This window comes from Arachis duranensis, chromosome 4, assembly GCF_000817695.3.
Source record: "Arachis duranensis cultivar V14167 chromosome 4, aradu.V14167.gnm2.J7QH, whole genome shotgun sequence".
NCBI lineage: Eukaryota > Viridiplantae > Streptophyta > Magnoliopsida > Fabales > Fabaceae > Arachis > Arachis duranensis.
Genome location: NC_029775.3, coordinates 100,123,081 through 100,136,893, shown reverse-complemented (window position 1 = coordinate 100,136,893; position 13,813 = coordinate 100,123,081). Strand labels below are relative to the sequence as shown.

Sequence of the window (13,813 nt, the reverse complement as noted above, 5' to 3'; positions counted from 1 at the left end):
TTTTAATTTTTTATATTTAAAATTTGAATAAATATTAAAAAAATAAAAAGAAAAATGGATTTGAAAAATAAAAAATATTTTTTTAAGTACTTATGATAAAGTTTTTTTTTTTTGGTTCTTTAACATTACAATTTTTTAAATTACTCATCACTCCTCCCATTAATTACATTATTGTTATATTTACTCAGTGATAGTTACAAAAGCGAAGGAGGTGATGGTTTCTGAAATCCTTGGTCAATAATATTATTATGCCATAATAATATATCTACATATATAGATAGTTTATAATAATTCCAAACACTATAATAATAGCACATTTATAGTTCAATTTGCTGGACTCAGGTTATATTTTTTTAAATAATTTTCCTACTATTTTATTTGATCGAGTCAATCCATATTAATAAAGGACAGGTACAGCAAAGTACTACTAGTATTTTTTCCCCCCTTTAAATTCCATAGCAATAAAGGACAGGTACAACAAATAAGTACTATCAGTATTTTTTTCCCCCTTTAAATTATCTATAGAGCTTGAAAATATAGATGTCAAACTACCAATTTCATCAACCAATTAGCATTATAGCATTATAGAGCTTTAAATTATCTCTGCATATTGTTTGATGGAACCATGCATGTTTCGAATGATTTGTGGAACTAATTATATTTTCAATATATTTATCTTAAATCAAGATATAAGTGATTTGAGGAAAAAATAAAGACACCGATACACCCAATGCAAATTATTATTATGAGTTTTATGTGCCTTCATCAGAAGATTGTCGTCGTTGCATAGATAATAGACACGTAGATGCCTTATTGTTCCACTTTAGTTTCTATCATCACATATAAATGAAGAATTGGAGATGGACCACAGGTAGGTGATCTTGTCTCTATTTCATTTAGTTCAGTCCTATTCCTGATAATCACATAATCATAACCATGGTGAATAGTAGTGCGATAATGTTAGGAGGATAATAATTAAAAATTATTTTATTTAATTTAACATTTATAATTATATTTTTATAATATAATTTAATTAATTTATTGTTAATTAACAAATATAAAAAAAGATCATTTTAGATAGTTTTATATTGATTTTTATTGTTTTTAAATATTTTTTATAATAATATATTTTATTGTAAACCTTTTTGATATTTTACGGATTTATTCGTCACGACTCAGAGTATTATTTAAAAATTTGTTATTAGTTAATGAGTTATTATATGAATAAGATGTGGTTTAAATCCTTAATATTTAGAGATATTAAAAAAATGATAATGTTAGAAAAACAAAAAACAAAAATAAAAACTTATTTGATGTAATATTTATTAATTGTTATATTAATTAATAAATATTAAATAATGGTTTTCAGTAAATTCTTTTTCGTTACCAATAACAAAATGGGCAGTTTGAGTTTTAATTAATTTCTTCTTCAATAAATGGCGTAAATTCCTCGCCGATACATGTGAGGGGGTTATATGCTAATTAATAATTAGCAGGTAAACAAATTAATTAAAGTACAAGAGTCCAGGGAACCTCCCACATACATACCCTTAGTTTTGTGACGTGTGACCCATGTTAAGTTTGAATGAAGACAAAATTAATTAAAGTGAAGAGAGAAAGGATCTTAAGCCGTAAATTTAGCAAATTGTTTTGGGTATATCATGCTAGGCTCTAGGTCAAGCGATTTATAAGGAAGGACGGAAATAAAAGTCCATAACTTCATATAAAAACTATTTGAGAAATTGAAGGCATTCAAATTATATAGATAGATTTCTGAAAAAACAAGGTACCTTCACAAAAGTAAATTGAGTTTTATAGGTGAGTTTCATCCCCTCTAAAGTTAGGAGCAAATGCGAAAGATGCCCTAAAAATTAAGGAGCAAGAAGTAGGTATATTTATATATATTGAAAATTTTAGATATGCATTTTTTTTAAAACAAAATAAAAATTCTTCTTAGTCTATCAAAATTTGTGAAATTCTTTCGAAATATATGAATATTATATTAATTATCCTTTGATATTTTATTATTTTATTAGGATTGTTAAAAAATAAATAAATTAAATTATATATTTACACTTATATGTATGTATTTTTATATTTTTATACTCTATTACTTATTTCGTTATCAATAAAAATGAGGCAGGTATACAAATATCTCATTTACAAACAGAATTTCAAAAAAAATAATGTTTACACATCTTATTTGCAATGGCAAGATTGAAACAACTAAAAAAAATAATATTTACACAGGTTTTTTATCAATAGAAATTTTTTATATAATTTCTTATGATTTAGATTATATCAGTTCAGTTTTATTTTTCAATCTAATACAATTTTATTTAAATAATTACAAAATTTACATTGTATCGATTTGAATTTATTTTAAATTTATCTAATTCAAACTACTGTAATTTAATTTGATTAACTTATTTGATTTTTAAAAAAGTAAAAATTTAAAAATTTTAAAACTTAAAATGTGGATGCAAAATTTGTAAGACCCAGAATTTTCAAATAAATCTTATTATGAATTAATTTCAATTTATTTATTCATTAGAAATTTTATTCTCAAAAATTATTTTATTAAAGTTAATTAAATAAAAAATTAAATCAAGTTTTCATAATTAATTAGAATTTTACCTAATTTTATAAATTTTGAATTATTTTCTATATTTAAATTACAAAATTAGTAATTATGGAATGACAAGAATTTTTATGTAATTTAATTCAAATAATTGATATTAATATGGTTTAATACTTTAAATTTTAAGAATAAAGAAAATTAATCTTATTATCTTATAAATTCAATTAAAGAATTTGATTTCAAGCAAATTAGTATTTTAGTATAACAAATGATATTTTAAAATAATTTTTAAGATTAAATTAGATTTTAAATTAACCCTCTATATCCTAATTTGATTAAAATTAACCAAATCTAAATTAAACCCAAAATCTCCAATTTCATATACAAAACCCTAATCCCTAAATCAAACCCTAACTAGACAAAATCTTAATTTTTCTACCTTAATAAAATGACCAATACTAAAATTGTTCTCTTCTATATATTTATATAAATTTTAACTAAACAAATATTATAAATACTGTATACTATGTTATCTTTTATATATTTATATAAATTTTAAATACTAATTCTCTACTTTAACTTTATCATTACTTTTTCTTTTCCAGTTTTCCTTGTTTCTTTCTATTCACCGCCACCAGCCCTTCTTCCCTAACCTTTCCCAAAACCCAGCTTTAGAAAAACTAAAGAAAGAAAGAAAAACAAGAAAGAAAGAAAGGGAGAAGGAGATCCGAGAGGGAGAGGGGCACCGGTGGAAAGGGCATCGCGCCGTAAAGGGCATCGCGCCGTCACAGCTGTCCGTGCCGCCTTCATCATTGCCGACGGAAGCCAGCGCCATCAGTGTCACTCCGATTCTTTTCATCGCCGCTGTTGTGCTCATAGGCGTGGAAGAAATCCGCCGCCGTCAGCTGTATCGTCGTCACCACGTTCTGTTTCACCGTCACCTTCGCAGAGGTCCAAGCGCCGGAGATCTACGCCGCCTCTGCTACCCGAAACCACGCTGCTGCCGTCGCACAAACCAGAAGAGGAGGAGAGCCATCATGTGCGTGCAAAAGGGATGTCGAAGTTGTTGCATGTGGAGGAGAGGAACGGCGTCGCGGTTGGGGCTAGGATCTTCTGCCGCCGCTGGGTTACCCACTTCCATCGCCGTTTTGAAGTTGTCAGGCCACCACGAGGATCCGACGCGAGGAGAGGAAAACAGAAATGCAGACGAAAGAGAGAAAAAGGAGTCACCGCTGCTGCCGTAGCCGTTGTCGGAGTTCTTAGATGCCGCTGCTGCCGTTGGTAAAGAGTATTCTTGCTTTCGGTTCCCATCCTTTCAATTTCTAAGGATATTGTTATCACTGAGATGTTATTGCAGCTGCCGCTGAGGTTTTCCGCCATCACCGAAGCCGTTGTGGGGACAGTTTGGAGCTGCTGCCATTGCTTTATCTCCATATTTCTCCTTTGTTAAGTAAGCATATCTTTTTTAAAACCTTCACCGCTAGTGTATGTCTACTATGTTGTGAGTTTGATAAAGATTTTGAGATGTTGGTAACGTAGGTTCGAGTTCTGGTTGTTGCGTGTCGCGCTTAGAGTTGCGGTTGTTGCTACGAATAGTGGATAAAGCTGAGTTTACGGCTGCTGCTATCGCTGGCAGAGGAAAAGGGGTTTTTTTGACGAATTTTGGTTTTGCGAGTTTCGACTTTGAGGTAGGGGCGTTTTCTTAAATTTATTTTACTTTCCAAAGTTGTTATAAATCGATATTAATGCACGAAATATATTTTGTGATTTCGTGAGTCTTATGAATTGAATTAGTTGTTTTGGTTGAATGAGATTATTAGTTTGAGTGATAGACTGATTGATTGAGAAAGTTGGATATTTTGATTAGTTGATTAATGTTGTTAAAGTGGTTTTCCTTGAATTATTGAAGGAGATTTATTATTGACATTTAGTTTAATTTTGGAAATGGTTTGATTTTAGAAAAGATTTAATATTGAGATTTGATTTGATATTAAACCCGACTTGATATCGGAATTTGATTTTAAAATAAATTTGGAAAGGACTTGATATTTGAAAACGGTTTATTTATTGAGAATGATTTGCTATTTTGAAAGTAATTCGAAAAGGGTTTGAGGAATGGTTTGGTTTGAAACTGTTTGAGAAGACTGAGAATTCTTAACTATTGACTGATGTTGTTGGGTGAAATTGGTTTAAATTGCGGTTTATAGGATTGGTTGATTGAATTCTAGATTTTGTAACCTCCTTAGATTGAGTGTTGTTGTGATAATGATTATTGGAAGTGATTTGACTAATTAGCAGGCATTTGGTTTGGTTTTGTTAGGACCCGAAAAGGATGGCAGTGTCTGGGTTTTAGAGGAGATGCTGCCAAAATTTTATAAAATTGGAAGTTTTATTTGAAGTAATTGATTAAAAAGATTTATTTTTAAACATTATATGTTTTAAGATTGATTTACTTATCCAAGAAAGAATTATGTTTTGAATTGGGATTGTTAATGGACAGAATGGAAAGAAGGATGATGAGGATTTTCTTTGAAATATGGTTTTTAAATGAATTTGAAAATGAGATTTGGATTGATGAATGATGATGATGTTGGGATTGATGAGAATGTTGAGACATGGATTGAGAATGTTGAAATAAGATCTTTGAATTATTCATTTGGCTTATGAATTTGAATTATCTGAGATACGAGGTTCCCTAGATAAAGTACCGTGGCTTGCCACCACGTGTACCAGGTTGAAAACTCGATACTCTGTTGACCCTATGACGTAAGTGTGACCGGGCACTATATAAATTTCTGGGAATGTTACCCCCATTGAGCAATATTGATTATTTGAGAAAAAGCTATGCATAGACTCTTGGGGATGCACGTCGGGGGACAGTCTAAGGATAATTCAGACTTGTCGGGTTAGCTGGATAACCGACAGATGAGCCTCATCAGCCATAGGATAGGCATGCATCATATGCATCTGTATGCTTTGCTTGGGTTTGAACTTGTTTTGGTTTGCCTAATTGCTAAACTGTTCTTAACTGCTACTTGAACTATTTGCTGTAACTACTACCTACTTGTGCTTTCCTTGTCTGTCTTGCCTGTGTTTGTCCTGGCGTGCTACATTTGAGAATGAGTTTTGGTGATGATGTATGATTGTGTTGTTTGATTGCGTGGTTGGTTTTTGATTAATAATTTCTTATAAGAAAAGAAAGGTTTCAGATTTCTGAAAGATTAAACATTGTTTCTTTGAAAAGGTTTTGAACGATTACCTATTGGTTTTTAAAAGATTCATAAGGCAATGATAATCACTGAGCTTGAAAATAGTTTTCTTATTGAATATCTTCTTATGAAAACTGTGAAACTCCGTGGTGAGACCGTGTGGTTAGGTTCTCACCCCCGTACAACTTTACCTTTTCAGGAACCGGATGAAGAAGCATTAAGAAGAGTTATACTGCGTTTGGTTTATATGTTGTTGTATTAATTAGTTTATTTTTTTCCCTCGTCTTTGTTATTACCAGTTTGTAAGAGGGGTAGGAATTGTATGTTTTATATGTATATTATATTATGAATTATTTTGTAAGGAGTCTTGTATATGAATCTATGCCTGCTTGTATCTTTCTTAAGATAAGGTATTAATTTTCGGTTTTCAAAGAAATCAGCGATACAGTGTCGAGTCACGGGCTCCTATGTTAGTATTTAGTATGTAAAGTAGTCGTAATACTTCTTACTATCAGAGTAGCGCAGCCGAAAGCGTGACTTGTGATAGTGAGGGTGTTACATTATGGTATCAGAGCCATCTTTCCTGTAGAGCCTGAGGAATGGACCGGTTATGCTTCAATTGCATACTCTGAGAGTCTGAGAGTCTGTCATGTGGTAGGTCTCACGGGCTCCTATGTTAGTATTTAGTATGTAAAGTAGTCGTAATACTTCTTACTATCAGAGTAGCGCAGCCGAAAGCGTGACTTGTGATAGTGAGGGTGTTACATTATGGTATCAGAGCCATCTTTCCTATAGAGCCTGAGGAATGGACCGGTTATGCTTCAATTGCATACTCTGAGAGTCTGAGAGTCTGTCATGTGGTAGGTCTTGTTTGAATAACGAGAATTAGAGTTTTATGTACATGATGGTCTATTGATTAATGCCATTAGTCTTGCACTGCATAATTCCTGGTATTAAGTTTGGTCGGCTTAACAGTAGTGAATTATGTATATTGTAAGCATTAATGGGTTATCATAGGCGATATGCGAGTCATAGATAATGCGAATCGCGGGTTCTAGGAATGTCAGAAACTAAGTTCTAGAGATTAGTTCCATTTCGACGTATAATCTTTATTCGTGTTTGACATTATCTTTTTCTTAATCAATTGTATTAGAATCCCTAGTTCTTGATCTCTTTCTTGAAATGTGTTTTAGATATTTTTCTACCATATCTCCTCATTCATATACATCCTTGCTTGATTATGTTCTTAATTGTTGCTAGAATCTTTAAGGAATATTCAACCTTGACACTGTTCATAAATTTAGTATTTATTGATTTGATCTTGAATTAATTTTGGTGCAACACATGATCCTTGATTCCTAAATCATTTGAAATCTTAAAGGTCGCGATTCGTAGTAAACTAAATATGGGATTTAGTTCTCCTATTTCGTGTTTTGCAATTATTGTGTGTCCTGCTCGGATTACAATCTTTGGTTTTATGTTTATTCATAAAAATGATAAAAGCTGACCTTTCATTTGATAAAATATATCAATTCTAGTAGTTTTCTTTTACAACTCTTATCTTGGAATCTCTTTTAAAAATAATTCCATTTTGGTTCTTTTTCTGTTTGATTTTGATTGTAACCATTATTTGAATTCTGAATATGACAACCTTTGATTTTATAAGTATTTTCCTACAAAAATAAATAATTTCTTTATATAGTTACAACATGCTTTTATCTAAAAATACTACTTAGTCTTTACTTATCCTTACAAGAATACTTTACCTTAGATTTTCTCATTTGAAAATAATTTGATCATTTTACAACATACTTCAAATTTTTATGCATATACATATATATTTACTTAATTATGTATCTACGAACTCTTTAAACTTTCTAAAGCAAGATTTTTGCTTTTATTTCAGTTAATTTTCATTTAATAAACTTCACACAAATCATTTTAATTTAAATTTGATTTAGTATAACATAATATTTACCTTTATTTAGTTTTTTTTGAAAAATATTGTCTATATATACTTTCTTTAGAAAAAGATAAATCAATTCCTTTAGGTTCAATTTGAAGTTGCTCTAAATTGTTGTACTCTCTTTTCTATTATTGCCCATGTCAAAACTCTTTAGTTCAGAATTTTTTTTAAGCTTTCAAATTAACTCCCTTTATACTACACTTCATTGTTTATACACATCCTTGTTTGTTGATAATCTCACGTATTCTTTCAAAGTCTTTGCGAAATATCATCTTTGTCCAATTGAGAACCTGAGTATCCTCCCAATTTCTCGCAAATACCGTTTATGCTGTTTGTCCTTCTCTTCTCAAGTTTCATATTCCTTGTATGTTAGCTCCTAGTGATGTAAACTGTGCGCACGAAAAATGAATTTGGTAAGTGTACAAGGTTATAAGGAGTCGCGAAGTTTCAAGGTAACGCAAACATCTATACTTTGTTCAGTTTCCTCAATTGTTTAGTTCATATCTTCTCTTTTTACTAGGTAAGATGATCTTCCTCTTAAGTTTATCTATGCCTTGTGGACCTTTCATTTGATTGCGTTCCTACATATTTCCTTGGATTTTGTAAATGACGTCCTTGACTCTGGTCACTTTCTTGTGAATCTTTTACTTTGATTCAGCTTAAATTCAATTCTAACAAATGCATCGTTCCCTTCTCATTGTCTCCATTGAAATTCTTTAATCTCTCCATACGTCCGCCTCTTATTTGTAAACTGCTATCTGAATCTTTAAGAACGTCTATCCTTGTCATTATACTTCTCTTTATGAATTTTGTACTCTCTGACATAACATTGGAATTGTTTTGGGTACGATGCCGACCCTTAAAATCTTTGAAAATGTAAAGTACCCCTTTTTTTTTACTATATTGTATTGCCTTATGTGTTCTAAATTGTGTCACTCAATTTGATGTGTCGTTCCTCCTCCTCTTTCCTTGGAGTATAATTTAAATTTTCTTGCTTTGCCATTTGTACCTTATGCATATCTTGATTTGTTTAACATTTCCGACTATGTTAACACTCTTGCAACACGATTGTTAACCTTATGTTCCTCCACGAACTATGAACCTTTGTGATAATTTGAAGTTAGTCTGTTGTGATGTGTTACTATTGGTTCCGATCATTTCTCATCTGTGAAATCTCATACTTCTTTGACTCAGCTTGAATCTGTTTAAAACTAATGCATTGTTTTTCTTCTTTTTGATCCTATGAATTTTACTAATTCAAGAGATTTCTTCGAAGTTTCCAAATGATTCCTTTCCGACAAACTTCATTGCTTGTACATCCTTGTTACCTGCAGTTTAATTCATTCTTCCAAATTCTTATGAGTACTGTCTTTGTTGCTTGTCCTTCCTTTCTAAAATCTTGTGACCTTCTGAGTGAACTTGAGATATGTGTTAGTATCACGTGCGATCTCAGATATGACAAGTAATACATTAGTTCTTAGGACACAGTTAGCGAATGCAAAAGGTAAAACTTGTAAGTGTGCGATGCTACAAGATGTTATGGAGCTCTGTTTTATGTGAAAAGGTTTTGTTGATGTTGGACTTGTGACCGGTAGAGAGTTCACAAAATCTTGATGAGAATGAGAATTTTAAGTTGAGAATTTTGACGATGAATTATGCTAAAGTATGGGAAGTTGAAACCTTAAGGCTTGATATGAAAACTAGTTATCACCAAGGAATGTGTCAGAGGTGTGCAGCAGAATGGAATAATGAGTATGAAGTGAGAATATTCTTGGGAAGTTATAGGTAAGTTGGGAAGCGCTTAGTGATTAATTAGTTAAGGGAACAAGAGTGTTGGCTTGTCGATTACATTGTTTTTGCAAACATCTATCTTAAAAATTTGCATCTTAATGAGTTTTAAATTTTGATGAAGTATTAACATCATATAACACCTTTTTTTTGAGCCTATCCTATAACTTCTGCCTTACACCATGCTTTTCCTTTATTTTTGAGTCCTATAGTTTATCTACTAATTGAAAATTTATATATATGCCAACACTTTTTACTTTTCTAAAATATTCAAAAGTAAAGTATCAAAACTATGTAATATCTTATGTACTATATTATCTAAATTTTTGAGGACGAAAATTTTTATAAGGTGGGTAGGATGTAAGACCCAGAATTTTCAAATAAATCTTATTATGAATTAATTTTAATTTATTTATTCATTATAAATTTTATTCTCAGAAATTATTTTATTAAAGTTAATTAAATAAAAAATTAAATCAGATTTTGATAATTAATTAGAATTTTACCTAATTTTATAAATTTTGAATTATTTTTTATATTTAAATTACAAAATTAGTAGTTACGGGATGACAAGAATTTTTATGTAATTTAATTCAAATAATTGATATTTCTATGGTTTAATACTTCAACTTTTAAAAATAAAGAAAATTAATCTTATTATCTTATAAATTACATTAAAGAATTTGATTTCAAGCCAATTAGTATTTTAGTACAACAAATGATATTTTAAAGTAATTTTTAAGATTAAATTAGATTTTAAATTAACCCTCTATATCCTAATTTGATTAAAATTAACCAAATCTAAATTAAATCCCAAAATCCTCAATTTCATACACAAAATCCTAGTCCCCAAATCAAATCCTAACTAGACAAAATCCTAATTTTTCTACCTTAAAAAAATGACCAATACTAAAATTGTTCTCTTCTATATATTTATATAAATTTTAACTAAACAAATATTTAATATAAATACTGTATACTATGTTATCTTTTATATATTTTTATAAATTTTAAATACTAATTCTCTACTTTAACTTTATCATTACTTTTTCTTTTCCAGTTTTACTTGTTACTTTCTATTCACTGCCACCAACCCTTCTTCCCTAACCATCCCCAAAACCCAGCTTGAGAAAAACTAAAGAAAGAAAGAAAAAAAAAAGAAAGAAAGGGAGAAGGAGATCCGAGAGGGAGAGGGGCGCCGGTGGAAAGGGCATCGCGCCGTAAAGGGCATCACGCCGTCACAGCTGTCCGTGCCGCCTTCATCATTGCCGAGGGAAGCCAGCGCCGCCAGCGTCACTCCGATTCTTTTCATCGCCGCCGTTGTGCTCGTAGGCGTGGAAGAAACCCGCCGCCGTCAGCTGTATCGTCGTCGCTACGTTCTGTTCTGCCGTCACGTTCGCGGAGGTCCAAGCGCCGGAGATCTACGTCGCCTCTGCTGCCCGAAACCCCGCTACCACCGTCGCACAAACCAGAGGAGGAGGAGAGCAATCATGTGCGTGCGAAAGGGGTGTCAAAGCTGTTGCATGTGGAGGAGAGGAACGGCGTCGCGGTTAGAGCTAGGATCTTCTGCCGCCGCTGGGTTACCCACTACCATCACCGTTCTGAAGTTAACCGACAGAGCCACTCCTGAGCTGCCGCAGCCGTTGTCGAAGTTCTTAGATGTCGCTGCTACCATTGGTAAAGAGTATTCATGCTTTCGGTTCCCATCCATTCAATTTCTAAGGATATTGTTATCACTGAGATGTTATTGCAGCTGCCGCTGAGGTTTTTCGCCATCACCGAAGTCGCTGTGGGGACAGTTTGGAGCTGCTGCCATTGCTTCATCTCCATGTTTCTCCTTTGTTATGTAAGCATATCTTTTTTAAAACCTTCACCGCTAGTGTATGTCTACTATGTTGTGAGTTTGATAAAGATTTTGAGATGTTGGTAACGTAGGTTTGAGTTCTGGTTGTTACGTGTCGCGTTTAGAGTTGCGGTTGTTGCTACGGATAGTGGATAAAGCTGAGTTTACGGCTGCTACTGTCGCTGGCAGAGGAAAATGGGTTTTTTGACTAATTTTGGTTTTGCAAGTTTGGACGTTGAGGTAGGGGCGTTTTCTTAAATTTATTTTACTTTACAGAGTTGTTATAAATTGATATTATTGCGCAAAATATATTTTTGTGATTTCGTGAGTCTTATGAATTGAATTTAGTTGTTTTGGTTGAATGAGATTATTAGTTTGAGTGATAGACAGATTGATTGAGAAAGTTGGATATTTTGATTAGTTGATTAATGTTGTTAAAGTGGTTTTCCTTGAATTATTGAAGGAGATTTATTATTGACATTTAGTTTAATTTTGGAAATGGTTTGATTTTAGAAAATATTTAATATTGAGATTTGATTTGATATTAAACCCGACTTGATATCGGAATTTGATTTTAAAATAAATTTGCAAAGGACTTGATATTTGAAAACGGTTTATTTATTGAGAATGATTTGCTATTTTGGAAGTAATTCGAAAAGGGTTTGAGGAATGGTTTGGTTTGAAACTGTTTGAGAAGACCGAGAATTCTTAACTATTGACTGATGTTGTTGGGTGAAATTGGTTTAAATTGCGGTTTATAGGATTGGTTGATTGAATTCTAGATTTTGTAACCTCCTTAGATTGAGTGTTGTTGTGATAATGATTATTGGAAGTGATTTGACTAATTAGCAGGCGTTTGGTTTGGTTTTGTTGAGACCCGAAAAGGATGGCAGTGTCCGAATTTTAGAGGAGATGCTGCCAAAATTTTATAAAATTGGAAGTTTTATTTGAAGTAATTGATTAAAAAGATTTGTTTTTAAACATTATATGTTTTAAGATTGATTTACTTATCAAAGAAAGAATTATGTTTTGAATTGGGATTGTTAATAGACGGAATGCAAAGAAGGATGATGAGGATTTTCTTTGAAATATGGTTTTTAAATGAATTTGAAAATGAGATTTGGATTGATGAATGATGATGATGTTGAGATTGATGAGAATGTTGAGACATGGTTTGAGAATGTTGAAATATGATCTTTGAATTATTCATTTGGCTTATGAATTTGAATTATCTGAGATACAAGGTTCCTTGGATAAAGTACCGTGGCTTGCCACCATGTGTACCAGGTTAAAAATTCGATACTCTGTTGACCCTACGACGTAAGTGTGACCGGGCACTATATAAATTCTCGAGAATGTTACCCCTATTGAGCAATATTGATTATTTGAGAAAAAGCTATGCGTAGACTCTTGGGGATGCACGTCGGAGGACAATCTAAGGACAATTCAGACTTGTCGAGTTTGCTGGATAACCGACAGATGAGCCTCATCAGCCATAGGACAGGTATGCATCATATGCATCTGTATGCTTTGCTTGGGTTTGAACTTGTTTTGGTTTGCCTAATTGCTAAACTGTTCTTAACTGCTACTTGAACTATTTGCTGTAACTGCTACTTACTTGTACTTTCCTTGTCTGTCTTGCTTGTGTTTGTCCTGGCGTGCTACATCTGAGAATGAGTTTTGGTGCTGACGTAATGATTGTGTTGTTTGATTGCGTGGTTGGTTTCAGATTAATAATTTCTTATAAGAAAGGAAAGGTTTCGGATTTCTGAAAGATTAAACATTGTTTCTTTGAAAAGGTTTTGAACGATTACCTATTGGTTTTTAAAAGATTCATAAGGCAATGATAATCACTGAGCTTGAAAATAGTTTTCTTATTGAATATCTTCTTATGACAACTTTGAAACTCCGTGGTGAGACCGTGTGGTTAGGTTCTCACCCCCTACAGCTTTACCTTTTCAGGAACCGGATGAAGAAGCATTAAGAAGAGTTATACTGCGTTTGGTTTATATGTTGTTGTATTAATTAGTTTATTTTTTTCCCTCATCTTTGTTATTACAGGTTTGTAAGAGGGGTAGGAATTGTATGTTTTATATGTATATTATATTATGAGTTATTATGTAAGGAGTCTTGTATATGAATCTATGCCTGCTTGTATCTTTCTTAAGATAAGGTATTAATTTTCGGTTTTTAAAGAAATCAGCGATACAGTGTCGAATCACGGGCTCCTATTTTAGTATTTAGTATGTAAAGTAGTTGTAATACTTCTTGCTATCAGAATAGCGCAGCCGGAAGCGTGACTTGTGATAGTGAGGGTGTTACAAAATTTGGATTAGATATAATTTAAATTACAAAATTTTTAAAATTTAAAATAAAACTAGGTGTTTTATCCATAATAATATTACGCAAATATAAAGCTTTTAAAA

The 13,813-nt window shown here is 31.9% G+C and overlaps 1 long non-coding RNA gene across 2 annotated transcripts; it reads left to right on the top strand.

The window, feature by feature from the left end:
* The first annotated feature begins 3,201 nt into the window (after positions 1 to 3,201).
* Positions 3,202 to 13,586, top strand: LOC127746536 (uncharacterized). 2 transcript variants are annotated; one of them, XR_008008235.1, is made up of 4 exons: positions 3,202 to 3,862; positions 3,939 to 4,031; positions 4,121 to 4,269; positions 13,350 to 13,586. It is a non-coding gene; the product is annotated as an uncharacterized LOC127746536 (long non-coding RNA). The 2 variants fall into 2 exon arrangements; XR_008008234.1 differs by lacking the exon at positions 13,350 to 13,586 and adding an exon at positions 5,990 to 6,892.
* Positions 13,587 to 13,813: the final 227 nt, after the last annotated feature.